The 14823-nt window shown below is 41.8% G+C and overlaps 2 non-coding genes across 2 annotated transcripts; one reads left to right on the top strand and one right to left on the bottom strand.

Moving 5' to 3' along the window:
* Positions 1-397: 397 nt before the first annotated feature.
* Positions 398-504, bottom strand: LOC138984259 (U6 spliceosomal RNA). Its single transcript, XR_011461520.1, has one exon. It is a non-coding gene; the product is annotated as a U6 spliceosomal RNA (small nuclear RNA).
* Positions 505-6268: 5764 nt separating this feature from the next.
* Positions 6269-6375, top strand: LOC138984266 (U6 spliceosomal RNA). The gene has a single exon (XR_011461527.1). It is a non-coding gene; the product is annotated as a U6 spliceosomal RNA (small nuclear RNA).
* Positions 6376-14823: the final 8448 nt, after the last annotated feature.

Here is a 14823-nt window from a genome sequence, read left to right as displayed (position 1 = left end):
TTAAATTTAAATTGATTTATTTTAATTAGAGGCTAATTACTTTACGATATTGTATTGGTTTTCCCATACATCAATATGAATCCGCCACGGGTGTACACATGTTCCCAATCCTGAACCCCCTCCCACCCCCCCTCCGCATACCATCCCTCTGGGTCATCCCAGTGCACCAGCCCCAAGCTTCCTGTATCCTGCATCGAACCTGGACTGGTGATTCATTTCTTATATGATATTATACATGTTTCAATGCCATTCTCCCAAATCATCTCACCCCTCCCTCTCCCACAGAGTCCAAAAGACTGTTCTATACATCTATGTCTCTTTTGCTGTCTCGCATACAGGGTTATCGTTACCATCTTTCTAAATTCTATATATATGCGTTAGTATACTGTATTGGTGTAAAAATATGGAACGCTTCATGAATTTGTGTGTCATCCTTGCTCAGGGGCCATGCTAATCTTCTCTGTATCGTTCCAGTTTTAGTATGTGTGCTGCCAAAGCAAGCACCACAACAGACTTTCATGTGTTGATTTTATATCCTGCAGTGTTACTGAATTTGTTTATTAATTCTAATAGTTTTTTGATGGAGTCTTAGGGTTGTCCTATATTTAATGTTATGTCATCTGCAAATAATGACAGTTTTACTTCTTCCTTTCCCAACTTGATTCCTTTGATTTCTTTTCCTTGCCTAATTGCTCGGTCTAGGACTTCCAATAACAGGTTGAATAAAAATGGTGAGAGTGAGCATTCTTATCTTGTACCTGATTTTGGAAGAGAAGGTTTTCACCACTGAGTATGTTCCTGTAGGCTTGTCATCTATGGCTTTTTCATGTTGAGGTATATTCCCTCTATACTTGCTCTGTTGAGAGTTTTTATCACAAATGGATGTTTAATTTCATCAAATGCTTTCTCTGCATCTACTGAGCTGATTTTTTAAAATGTAAATTTATTTATTTTAATTGGAGGTTAATTACAATATTGTATGAGTCCACCACAGGTATACATGTGGCGTATATTTTTATCCTTCATTTTGTTTAATGTGGTATATCAGATTGACAGACTCGAGGATACTGAATCATCTTTGCACCCCTGGAATAACCCTCCCTTGTTCATGGTGTATGATACTTTTAATGCATTGGTGAATTTGGTTTGCTAATATTTTTTGAGAATTTTTCCTGTCTATATTCATCAGTGATATTGGCCTGTAATTTTCTTTTTTTCTGTGGCACCCTTGCCTGGTTTTGGTGTTAGAGTAATGTTGGCCCCATAAATGAGTTCCAAAGAGCACCTCCCTCTTCTATTTTTTGGAAGAGTTTAAGAAGGATTGGTATTAATTCTTCCTTGAATATTTGGTAGAATTCATCAGTGAAGCTGTCTAGTCCTAGATGTTGTTTCTTGGGAAGCTTTTGGCTTCTGATTCAATTTCTTTACTAGTCATTAGGGCACATAAGACTGTAACACTCACCTTGTGAGATGCTCCCCCGATGGCTTTGAAGAAGCCAGTTGCCATGGTGGAATCTGCCCTATGGAAAGGCCCACATGACGGGAGCTGAAAATGGCCTCTAGCTGACTCACAGCAGGAAGCAGAAGCCCACAGTCCTACAACCACAGGAACTGGAAGCTGCCAGCCAGCACGCCAGTTTGGAAGAAGAGCCTTGAAAGCAGAGTCTCTGATGGGACTCCAGCCCAGTGGACACCTTGATTGCAGCTGATGAGACCCTGCCCAGAGGACCCTGCTAAGCTGTGCCCAGAGTCCCAACCCTCAGAAACTCTAAGGTCATAAATGTGTGTTGTTTTGTACCTTAAATTTTGTGGTATCATTGTTATGCAGCAATAGATAACTGATAGCAATTATACAGAGTAGGATGGTTTGCCTTTTTTGTTGTATTTTTTTGAAAACTGCAGTTGACTGCAGACAAAGAACTTGTCAAAACAGCTAAGACAAATATGTATGTGTCAAGACATCTTCTTAACCTCAGAAAGAACCAGCAAATTTTATAAGACTACCTTTGTCTCAAGAGGCAGGTCAGGCGATCTGGTATTCCCATCTCTTTCAGAATTTTCCACAGTTTATTGTAATCCACACAGTCAAAGGCTTTGGCATAGTCAATAAAGCAGAAATAGATATTTTTCTGGAACTCTCTTGCTTTTTCGATGATCCAGCAGATGTTGGCAATTTGGTCTCTGGTTCCCCTGCCTTTTCTAAAACCAGCTTGAACATCTGGAAGTTCACGGTTACGTATTGCTGAAGCCTGGCTTGAAGAAACTTGAGCATTACTTTACTAGTGTGTGAAATGAGTGCAATTGTGTGGTAGTTTGAGCATTCTTTGGCATTGCCTTTCTTTGGGATTGGAATGAAAACTGACCTTTTCCAGTCCTGTCGCCACTAAAGCAGAGACATTACTTTGCCAACAAAGGTTCAACTAGTCAAGGCTATGGTTTTTCCAGTGGTCATGGATGGATGTGAGAGTTGGACTGTGAAGAAGGCTGAGCGCCGAAGAATTGATGCTTTTGAACTGTGGTGTTGGAGAAGACTCTTGAGAGTCCCTTGGACTGCAAGGAGATCCAACCAGTCCATTCTGAAGGAGATCAGCCCTGGGATTTCTTTGGAAGGAATGATGCTAAAGCTGAAACTCCAGTACTTTGGCCACCTCATGTGAAGAGTTGACTCATTGGAAAAGACTCTGATGCGGGGAGGGACTGGGGGCAAGAGGAGAAGGGGACGACAGAGGATGAGATGGCTGGATGGCATCACTGACTCGATGGACTTGAGTCTCAGTGAACTCGGGGAGTTGGTGATGGACAGGGAGGCCTGGTGTGCTGCGATTCATGGGGTCGCAAAGAGTTGGACACGATTGAACAACTGAACTGAACTGAACCTTTTGTCTGTTCTAACTCCAGGGCTAACACCACAATGTCCTGGCCACATTGACACCACAATGACATTGACCACAATGTCCTTGATGCTTTAAGTCATTTCAAAACATAATTTGTCAGAAGAAAGTACATGGAAATGGCAAGTCAGTAAAATAGTTTTTTTCTGAACTTCTAGGACCTTGGCCACAGAATGATGGAATGTAATCATTAATAATACTATCAATCAACTAAGAGCCAGTTTAAAAACTGTTGAAAGCAGGCCATTTTCCCAGGTTTTTAAAGATGAGATTCTCTACTCTTCCCTGAAGAAAATGGGACTGGGAAGTCATATTTATATTGCCACTGACTAATGGAATTCAGAGGAAATATTTCAGAATGTTCACCTTCATTTATAAAAGCTTCATCTCAGTGGCCCGGACGGTAGAGGATCTGCCTGCAATGCAGGAGACCCAGGTTTGATCCCTGGATCGGGAAGATACCCTAGAGAAGGGAATGGCAATCCACTGCACTATTCTCACCTGGAGAATTCCTTGGACAGGGGAGCCTGGTGGGCTACAGTCCATGGAGTCTCAAAGAGTCAGACATGACTGTGTGACTGACATCCTATTCTCATCTTTGTCAAATGCAACACAAATGAAATATTAGGCAGCAACTTCTTCAATTCCTAGATCTCCTAAGGCAGTCAGTTTTTACCTAAAATGAAGATATGTCTAATGAAACAGTGTAAAAGTCCCTCAGCATTTAGTGGCCTGTCTAGACATCTGTTGGCAAGTGGACAGGTGTCTGTCTATAGGGAAGAGCATGAAAGGTTGAACACTATTCACCTGAATTCAGGAAGGATGAAGGAGCTCTCTATCCCACCAGAAATGAAACGGGATGAATTCAACAGGCCTGGAGCATGGAGAGCTGATGGGATGTGGAGGTTGTCCGGGGGGCGGTCCTAGCATTAGGCTGAGGATTCGGTGTTCGCATCACCCATGCGCTAAGTCCCGTGGTGACCACTGCTTCTGTTCCAGATGGGAAAGGGGAGGTGGGAACTCCTGAAGATTCTCTACATGCAGTCCTCCTGGTCAAAGAGACCCACCCTTTGCCAGAGTACCTCCCTCACTTTGCATTTCCTCTGGGAAGATGCTGCAAACCCAGCTGCTTTATAGATCCCATTGGAAGAATAGATTTTTTTTTAGTATCTATGAATTAGCTGGTTGAGGAAGAATGAATGAGATGGTCAAAACTCTGTCTTTTGGAGGGAATAGTTGCAAAAGTTTTATGTAATACCCAGAACTGAAAGTGAAAGTGTTCGTTAGTTGCTCCATCGTGTCTGACTCTTTTCAACCCCATGGACTGTAGCCCATCAGGCTCCTCTGTCCATGGGATTCTCCAGACAAGAATACTAGAGTGGGTAGCCATTCCCTTCTCCAGGGGATCTTCCTGGCCCAGGGATTGAACCTGAAGGGTCCTTGGGCTAAAGACAAAGTCCAAGGATGTTAAGGACATCTCACTTGCCATCTTGTTTCACAGAGTAATGCTCATCAGAGCTCGGCTGGGATGAGGCTGAGGAGGAAGGAAGCTCACAGACAAGTTCCCCAAACTTGGATGCATTTGGGAAGAGTCTCACCCAGATTCCTAGAAATATTGACTTAGACATTGCAGAGAACTGATGGTTCATTATTCGCCAAAGCTTCAGGAGGGAAAAAACAAGCTGTGAAGAGAGAGGGTCATCTAGGAACCATGGTGCCCACACATTGGCCATTGCTAGGAACTGTTGAGGATCTTGGACAGCCAGTCACTGGGCGCTGTCATACGGTCCCACAAGAGAGTTCCTTCTTCAGGGTGACATGCCTCACAGCAGACAGCTCGAATCATCAGTGTCAAACTAGAGATAGAAGGAACTCAAGAGTCATGGTCAAGCTGGAGGCTGAAACTCCTAGCGGGTGAATTCCTGTTTTAGCTGTTTGCTGTCCCTGCTGTTGCCTGTGTGTGAATCCCATCTCCCCAGCAAGGTGAGGAGGGAGCCACTGCCCTTCGCTCTTCCCATCTCTCACCGTGGTTGACAGGTTGTCCTTCGGAGATAATGTCAAGGACTCAGTAAATATTGGCTTGTAGAGAACCTGCTGGAGCAAGCACAGAAATTAAATTAAATTCTTCAGTTTGACAGAATTAAAAACAAGCCAGAGACTTCCCTGGTGGTCCAGTGGCTAAGACTCTGCACTCCTAATGCAGGCGGCCCGGGTTCAATCCCTTGTCAAGGAGCCACATGCGGCAGGTAAGACCCAGCACAGCAAGATAAATAAATATACATTTTTTTAAAAAACAGTCAATTCTCTCAATGAGATGATGAGTGCTTTTCTCTAGGAAAAAAAAAAATCTGACTTGCCTGACCTAAAAATATACATATGAGAAGCCATATTGTAGGAAGATCTCAAATTAATTAATGTCTAGCTCTTTGGAGAGTTTTCAACAGTCTGGATTGGTTGCTTCCCACAATTGCAAAGCAGCAAGATTTGTCTGAAAGGCTCCACGTGGCTGAGAAAACTCCACTGCCAACTGGGATCCCATGGAGGCCCTCGATTGCTCCCTACTGATCTAACACTGATAGTGCTGTCTATCTTGAAAGCACCTAAAACAGAAAATGTTCCTTGGCATGAGTATCATTCCCCATCACTTTTCAAAGATGTGTTAAGGGAATATTTGGCCCAAACAGTCTATAAAAAAAATATTTCTCCCATAATGCCAAGCTAAATATTTCTGCTTTGAATAAGAAATATCTCCCTTAGGCCCATAGGAAAAAGTGAGGGACAAGCTTATGAAAAAATGCTCGATAACGTATGTCATTCAGGTCAGAGTGCAAATTAAACAATGACATACCGCTGCACATCCATTCAGATGCCCGGAATCCAACACTAACAATACTAAACGCTGGAGAGGATGTAGCACAAAAAAAGCTCTCATTCATTGCTTGTGGGAATGCAAAATGACACAGCTGCTTCTTTGGAGGACAGCTTGGTGGTTGCTTACAAAACTGAATGTACTCTTACCAAACCAGCGAATGTTTTTAGTCCTAGATGTTTGCTAACCTACATACCAGCCAGCAATTACACTCCTAGGTGTTTGCTAACCTAGCTGAAATGAACTGAAAATTTTTGTCCAGTTCTTCTGCCTTGGCTATTCTGCTGTTGATTCCCTCTACATTTGCAATTTACACAGCAAAGGAAATCATAAACAAGATGAAAAGACAACCCTCAGGATAGGAAGAAATATTTGCAAACAAAACAACTGAGAAGGGATTAATAGCCAGAATAAAGAAACAGCTTCTGTAGTTCAAAATTAAAAAACAAACAACCCCCCCAAAATTGGCAGAAGACCTGAATAAACATTTCTCCAAAGAAGACACACAGTGCTCGCTTCGGCAGCACATATACTAAAACTGGGACGATACAGAGAAGATCCACGTGGCCCCTGTGCAAGGATGACACGCAAATTTGTGAAGCGTTCCATATTTTGTATTACTCAGCCATTAAAAAGAATACATTTGAATCAGTTCTAATGAGGTGGATGAAACTGGAGCCGATTATACAGAGTGAAGTAAGCCAGAAAGAAAAACACCAATACAGTATACTAACACATATGTATGGAATTTAGAAAGATGGTAACGATAACCCTGTATGTGAGACAGCAAAAGAGACACAGATGCATAGAACAGTCTTTTGGACTCTGTGGGAAAGGGAGGGGGGATGATTTGGGAGAATGGCATTGAAACATGTATAATATCATATAAGAAACGAACCACCAATCCAGGTTCGATGCAGGATACAGGAAGCTTGGGGCTGGTGCACTGGGATGACCCAGAGGGATGGTATGGGGAGGGAGGTGGGAGGGGGGTTCAGGATTGGGAACACGTGTACACCTGTGGCAGATTCATGTTGATGTATGGCAAAACCAATACAATATTGTAAAGTAATTAACCTCTAATTAAAATAAATAAATTTAAATTAAAAAAAAAACAAAGAAGACATACAGATGGCCAACAAACACATGAAAAACTGCTCAGTATCCTAATTATTACAGAAATGCAAATCAAAAGTATGATGAGGTATTATCTAACACTAGTCACAATGGCCATCATCAAAAAACCTACAAACAATACATGTTGAAAAGGATGTGAAGAAAAGAGAATCCTACTGCACTATTGGTAGGAATGTAAATTGATTTCACCACTATTGAGAACAGTATGAAGGTTCCTTTAAAAACTGAAAATAGAACTACCATAGACCCAGCAATCTTATTCCTGGGCATATACTCAGGGAAACCCATAATTCAAAAAGATGCATGCACTCCAATGTCCATTGCAGCACTATTTATAATAGCCAGGACATAGAAGCAACCTAAAGGTCCATCAACAGAGGAGTGGATAAAGAAAATGCAGTGTGTCTATACAATGGAATACTCAGACAAAAAGAGGACTGATATTTTGCCATTTGTACAGAAATGAATGGACCTAGTGACGACCATAAGACTGAAGTAAGTCAGAAAGAGAAAAACAAACACTGTATAATATCACTTATATGTGGGATCTAGAAGAATGATTTCAGTTCAGTTCAGTTCAGTTCAGTTGCTCAGTCGTGTCCGACTCTTTGCAACCCCATGAATCGAACCACGCCAGGCCTCCCTGTCCATCACCAACTCCCGGAGTTCACTCAGACTCACATCCATCAAGTCAGTGATGCCATCCAGCCATCTCATCCTCTGTCGTCCCCTTCTCCTCCTGCTCCCAATGCCTCCCAGCATCAGGGTCTTTTCCAATGAGTCAACTCTTCACATGAGGTGGCCAAAGTACTGGAGTTTCAGCTTCAGCATCATTCCTTCCAAAGAAATCCCAGGACTGATCTCCTTCAGAATGGACTGGTTGGATCTCCTTGCAGTCCAAGGGACTCTCAAGAGTCTTCTCTAACACCACAGTTCAAAAGCATCAATTCTTCAGTGCTCAGCTTTCTTCACAGTCCAACTCTCACATCCATCCATGACCACTGGAAAAACCATAACCTTGACTAGACAGACCTTTGCTGGCAAAGTAATGTCTCTGCTTTTGAATATGCTATCTAGGTTGGTCATAACTTTCCTTCCAAGGAGTAAGCATCTTTTAATTTCATGGCTGCAGTCACCATCTGCAGTGATTTTGGAGCCCCCCAAAATAAAGTCTGACACTGTTTCCACTGTTTCCCCATCTATTTGCCATGCAGTGATGGGACCAGATGCCATGATCTTCGTTTTCTGAATGTTGAATTTTAAGCCAACTTTTTCACTCTCCTCTTTCACCTTCATCAAGAGGCTCTTTAGTTCTTCTTGGCTTTCTGCCATAAGGATGGTGTCATCTGCGTATCTGAGGTTATTGATATTTCTCCCGGAAATCTTGATTCCAGCTTGTGCTTCTTCCAGCCCAGCGTTTCTCATGATGTACTCTGTGTATAAGTTAAATAAGCAGGGTGACAATATACAGCCTTGACGTACTCCTTTTCCTATTTGGAACCAGTCTGTTGTTCCATGTCAAAGCAGAAATAGAGACACAGATGTACAGAACAAATGTATGGTTACCAAGGTGGGGGGGATGAATTAAGAGATTGGGATTGACATATATATGCTGCTGCTGCTGCCACAGTTTATGGTGAGTCACAGTCATGTCCAACTCTGTGTCAATAAAGCATAGAATGGCAGCCCACCAGGCTCCACTGTCCCTGGGATTCTCCAGGCAAGAACACTGGAGTGGGTTGCCATTTCCTTTTCCAATGCATGAAAGGGAAAAGGAAAAGTGAAGTAGTCAGGACCTCATGGACTGCAGCCCACCAGGCTCCTCCATCCATGGGATTTTCCAGGCAAGAGTACTGGAGTGGGTGCCATTGCCTTCTCCAGATATATATATACTGCTGCTGCTGCTGCTAAGTCACTTCAGTCGTGTCCGACTCTATGCGACCCCATAGACAGCAGCCCACCAGGCTCCCCCGTCCCTGGGATTCTTCAGGCAAGAACACTGGAGTGGGTTGCCATTTCCTTCTCCAATGCATGAAAGTGAAAAGTGAAAGTGAATTTGCTCAGTCATGTCCGACTCTTAGCGATCCCATGGACTATAGCCTACCAGGCTCTCCACCCATGGGATTTTCCAGGCAAGAGTACTGGAGTAGGGTGCCATTGCCTTCTCCGATATATATCCTAGTGTGTACAAAATAGATAGCTAATGAAAACTTACTGTATAGTGTTGGGGTCCTTTAATGGACCAGAACCTGGTGGTCTGGGGTCGACGATAAGAAAGTGAAAGAAAGAAAGAAAGAGGCTAATATTCCCTGAGTTACACAGAAAACCAATAAAGCCCTTGGACAGAGCTTGTACCACTCGCATAGGCACAGGGCACCCTCTCAAGAAGTCTTGAGAGGTCTTGGAAGCCCGGGCAGGAAAATTAGCTCGGCAGGCCTCTGCGCTCCATGGACTCAGCCAGAAAGAGAGATAGAGAAAGAGAGAAAGAAGGGCACGGGGACCCAAGTCTCTGGTGGCACAAGGATGCCTTATTGAATTCTGTGTGAGTAATATATACCGTATTACAAGGTAGCTTCTTCAGATAAAGATCAAAAGACCAGACTTTACAAGTTACCAAGGAAACAAGGAGCCAGAGAGCCCATAAAGCCAAAAGGCAATCCATATCAAAAGAGGGTTGGAAATAATCCCTTTCACCATATGGAAAAGCTAATGAAGGAAATCCTACGCAAGAATCCCATCTCTTTGATCTCAGTCCTGGGAGTGGCTTGCCACTCTGCTCGGTCCTCTCAGGAACTGATAAGGAACAGAAGGCTCAAGAGAGATAGGAAACAGCACATAGGAATCTCACTGTTAAACATTCCCTGACAATTCCCCCTATTTTATTATAGTTGTAAAAAAGGTCTTGACCATTTGACTTTGTTTAGTTGTAACAATTTTTGCAGAAAGGCAACAGTAAACAACAAATATAATTGCCAAGACAATCGCCAGAGTTACAGTCCCAGGCCCGATGCTGTGGGTGATGCTTTGAAACCATCCTCAGGGGTCTAGCCCAGATAATTGATCAGCTAGTTGTTCAGCTAAAATTTCCAGATGGGGGGTGAGGGCAGACTTTTAGAGAAGGTTTCAAAGATTTCTTTTTGCAATAATTGTACATTCAGAGAGGCATTATCATGTATATTTTGTAAATGAAATTTGATTTCCTCCCAGTTATAGGCACTATGACTGAATTGAACAAGAGTAACACAAAATTGAGAATTCCAATCACATTTTAGTATCACTTGTTTTTGTACATCTATTAGTTGATCTCCAACCCATTTGATGGCTGTTTTTAGTTCCTGTATTTCATTTTGAATGTCCTCATCTATCCGAGCCTGAGTGGCCCACATAGTATGAGCATCTTTAGTCCAATTTTGGATAAAATTATGTGTTGAATTGAGGTTTGTAAAGCAACGCCAGCGCCAGGCAGCAGTAGTGTAAATGGCTATTAATCCCAAAATGCCAAGAATCAGGCATCCAATGAGTCATTTAGAGCATCGGAGTAATTTAGTAAGTAACTGGGAAGCAAGCCCGGCCATGGGACCTTCTTCCCAGGGCCACTGGAGATTTACTGATAACCACAAATTATATTGAGATTGAAGAATCAAAAGGGATTCATTTCTTAAGGAAATATGAGTTAATACAGGTATATAATTTGCAATTTATACAAGTTACAGAACATAAAGTCTTATTGAATTATAAGTTTCCTATGGGTAAAACAAAAGGAAGGGGAATACAGGCTTGTATGAAATGTGATTGATTATAGCAAAAGCAATAAGTACTATGACTATGACTGGTTCCCGAGAAATGTCTGGTCTAAGTTCCAAGTTCTTCGGTGCTCGCAGCAAGTTTCCCCATGTCCCATTGTTCAGGCCCAATTTGTTTATTGAGGACGATCCGAGGACGAGGGGGTGCCATTCCACCGTCAAGCCAGCCAAGAAGTCCTTTGTCATGGTAATGTTCCATCGTAGTGTTAGTAACTTTCCAAGCCACTTGAGTAGCATAATCACACACGATGCTATTAATATCATCTGAGCAGTTAGACAACCACATACCATGGGGTCCCCAATTGACAATGGTGTGGCTCAGTCAGTTCAGTCACTGAGTAGTGTCCGACTCTTTGCGACCCTATGAATCGCAGCACTCCAGGCCTCCCTGTCCATCACCAACTCCCGGAGTTCACTCAGACTCACGTCCATCAAGTCAGTGATGCCATCCAGCCATCTCATCCTCTGTCGTCCCCTTCTCCTCTTGCCACCAATCCCTCCCAGCATCAGAGTCTTGTCCAATGAGTCAAATCTTCACATGAGGTGGCCAAAGTACTGGAGTTTCAGCTTTAGCATCATTCCTTCCAAAGAAATCCCAGGGCTGATCTCCTTCAGAATGGACTGGTTGGATCTCCTTGCAGTCCAAGGGACTCTCAAGAGTCTTCTCCAACACCACAGTTCAAAAGCATCAATTCTTCGGCGCTCAGTCTTCTTCACAGTCCAACTCTCACATCCATACATGACTTGATTAGTAAGGGTTTTTATTTGTCCCCAAGAGGGGAGATCATAAGGTTGATGTCACTGAGGGCGGTGCGGAGATCTTTAGAGCCGACGTGACCTATATTGGAATTTCTTCCTCCTGGGTTTTTTGTTGTTTCATCTGCATTTTGAATGCTGGAGGCCCCCTTGGGTTGAATCTTCTGAAGAGGAAGCCATGTGAGTTGGTTGGATCCATCTGGGGAAATACACGCATACCCTTTTCCCTGTAAGATTAATTTCCCAGATTTCCATTGTTTATTGAACCCGTCTTGATCCCAAATGGGCAGAGGAAGAGAAGTGTCCTTCCTCCTCAAAATGTTTTTCTGATCTTGTCAAGATATGTCCTTGTGGTAAGTTTAAAAAATTTAAAACAAATAAAGCTGTATTAACAATAGTTATAGGTTTAGAGAATATCTTATGTAGGAATCTAGTGGAGTCTGCTTTAGAAAGGGAAGATAGCAATGTTCCAGTGTATTCCCCCTTTTTAACTTTTTTTATTTGCAATTTTAGTGTGTGATGTGCTCATTCGATTACGCCTTGTGCCTGTGGATTATAAGGAATACCTGTGATGTGTTTAATAGGAAATGATTGTAAAAATTGTCAGAAATATAGTCAGGGCCATTGTCTGTTTTAGCAGAGCTAGGCGTTCCCATTATGGCCAAACAAGCTAATAGGTGAGTTATAACGTGTTGTGTAGCTTCACCGCAAAGAGGTGTGGCCCAGATAAAAGAAGAATTTGTGTCGATACAGTAATTCAAAAAAGAGGTGTTGAATAATAGGTTGATTGGAGTTTATGGTGGAGGTTTCTATATTTTTTAATATGAAAACTGAATACAAGGAATCAGAGACTATATTAATGGGATAAGGATGTAGGCAAGTAACTTGAATAAGAGCATATAATACTATTTGCTGAGCAGAATGGAATTTAGTGTAAAAAACTTTATATTCTTTCAGAGACCAGAATGAGGCTTTAGCGTTCTTCAGTTCAGTTCAGTCACTCAGTCGAATCCGACTCTTTGTGACCCCATGAATCGCAGCACGCCAGGCCTCCCTGTCCATCACCATCTCCAGGAGTTAGCGTTCTTAGTCCCATCTATATAGAAAACTTCAGCTTGAGGTATAGGCTGTGAGCTGACGATGCGGGAAATAATAAATTCAATATTTTTGAAGAAATTCCATAGTTTGTTAGAAGGATACTGAATTGAAATTTCTCCAAAGTATTCCAGAAAAGCTATTTGGAAATCAGTAGAAGTTTGTAAGGCATTCTCGAATTGAGATTTATTGACAGGTATCACAATTTTATGGGGATCAGAGCCAATTAGAGTTTTAGTCCTATTTCTTTCATTGATAACAATTAGAGCAATTAAATCAAGGTAGAGTGTAAATGACTTCACTCCTTTAAAATGGGTATAGATCCGTTCTATTGGGTGTTCTTGTTGGGCAAGAAGTCCAGTGGGAGAATGAAGAAGGGGAGTATAAATAGTTCTAAAGGTAAATCTAGTCTAATGCGAGTAAGAAATTACTTTTGTAATTTATTTTGTACCAAATAGAGTTCCTCTCGTGCCTCTTGAGAAAGTGATCGGGGGCTACTTAAATCAGGATCTCCTTTCAAAGTATGAAATAGATTAGTCAGTTGATAATTAGCAGTGCCTAAAGAGGGTCTGTGGAGAAGGAAATGGCAACCCACTCCAATGTTCTTGCCTGGAGAATCCCAGGAAGGGCGGAGCCTGTTGGGCTGCCATCTATGGGGTCACACAAAGTCGGGCACAACTGAAGCGACTTAGCAAAGAGGGTCTGAGCCACTAGGGAAGAAGGGCTTTCCTAGTTGGCTCAGATGGTAAAGCGTCTCTCTGCAGTGCAGGAGACCTGGCTTTGATCCCTGGGTTGGGAAGATCCCCTGGAGAAGGAAATGGCAGTCCACTCCAGTATTCTTGCCTGGAAAATCCTATGGATCGCGGAGCCTGGTAGGCTACCGCAAAGAGTCGGACACAACTGAGCGACTTCACTTTCACTTTTCACTTTCAAAGAGGATCTAATCCAATTTATATCACCTAAGAGTTTCTGAAAATCATTTAAGGTTGATAATTTATCAGTATGAATCTGAGTTAGTTGGGAAATAATACATTGTCTATTAAAAAGAAATCCTAAGAAATGATAAGGTGTAGAGGTTTGAATTTTTTCAGGGGTAATGATTAATCCAGAGTTTTTTAAGTATTGTTGAGCTATATCAAACATGTGTTGAATTTCTAAGACAGATGGAGCTGAAAAAAATATCATCCATATAATGGATAATAAGAAAGTCAGGAAATTGTTTTCTCACAGGCTCAAGGGCTTCAGCTAGGTAGTACTGACACATGGTGGGAGAATTCATCATTCCTTGAGGCAATACAGTCCATTGGTATCATTTATGAGGCCCAATATGATTAAGATAAGAGAGAGAGAAAGCGAATCTCTCTCAGTCTAAAGAGTGTAGAGGTATATTAAAAAAGCAATCTTGCAAATCAATAATAATGATGTGCCAATTTTGAGGAATAGTGGTAGGTGATGGGATTCCTGGTTGTAACGCACCCATAAGTTTCATAGATGCATTCACTTTTCTAAGGTCTGTTAAGAGACGCCATTTGTTAGATTTCTTTTTTATAACAAAAATAGGAGAGTTCCGAGGAGAGCAAGGTTTCTCGATATGTTTCCATTCTAATTGTGTATCTAAAAGTTCTTTAGCAGCCTGTGGTTTCTCCTTTTGTAAGGGGCCACTGCTCTGTCCAAATAGGCTCGTTGTTCTTCCAAGTTATTTTAATAATTGCAATATTTGTTAAATGAGCAGTGGCCCCTAGGAAAAATGTGGAATCTATATCTAAGTTTGCCATTGCATAAGTAAATCCCTTCCTATTAAATTAAGGGGTGTATCTATCACATAAGGTTTTAATGTTGTAAGTTGGCCTTCAGGTCCCTCATGTGGGTAGATTTGAACAGTTTGATAAACTTCTTGTACTTTGGTTTGAGAAATTCCTGAAATCTGGCAAGAGATTTTTTGTATAGGCTAGGATTTGGGCCATAAATGTTTGGATATAACAGTAATATCAGATCCAGTATCAAGGAGACCAGAAAATCTTTTACCATTAATTTTGATATTTATATTTGGTCAGGCATATTCAGTTACCAATGATGTCCATAAAGATTGTTTTTTATCTGTACTGCCAAATCTGCCTGTCCGTATATCATTAGAGGAGTCAATAGAAATGTCAGGTAAAAGAAGTAATTGAGCAATTTTGTCCCCCCTTTTGAATTGCTATAAAATCTTAGATGACATCATAATTTGAATTGTTCCTTTATAGTCTGAATCAATTATTCCAGGGTGAACAGT

Source organism: Bos mutus, chromosome 20 (genome assembly GCF_027580195.1).
Source record: "Bos mutus isolate GX-2022 chromosome 20, NWIPB_WYAK_1.1, whole genome shotgun sequence".
Taxonomy (NCBI): domain Eukaryota; kingdom Metazoa; phylum Chordata; class Mammalia; order Artiodactyla; family Bovidae; genus Bos; species Bos mutus.
This window is presented reverse-complemented; position numbering and strand designations above follow the sequence as displayed.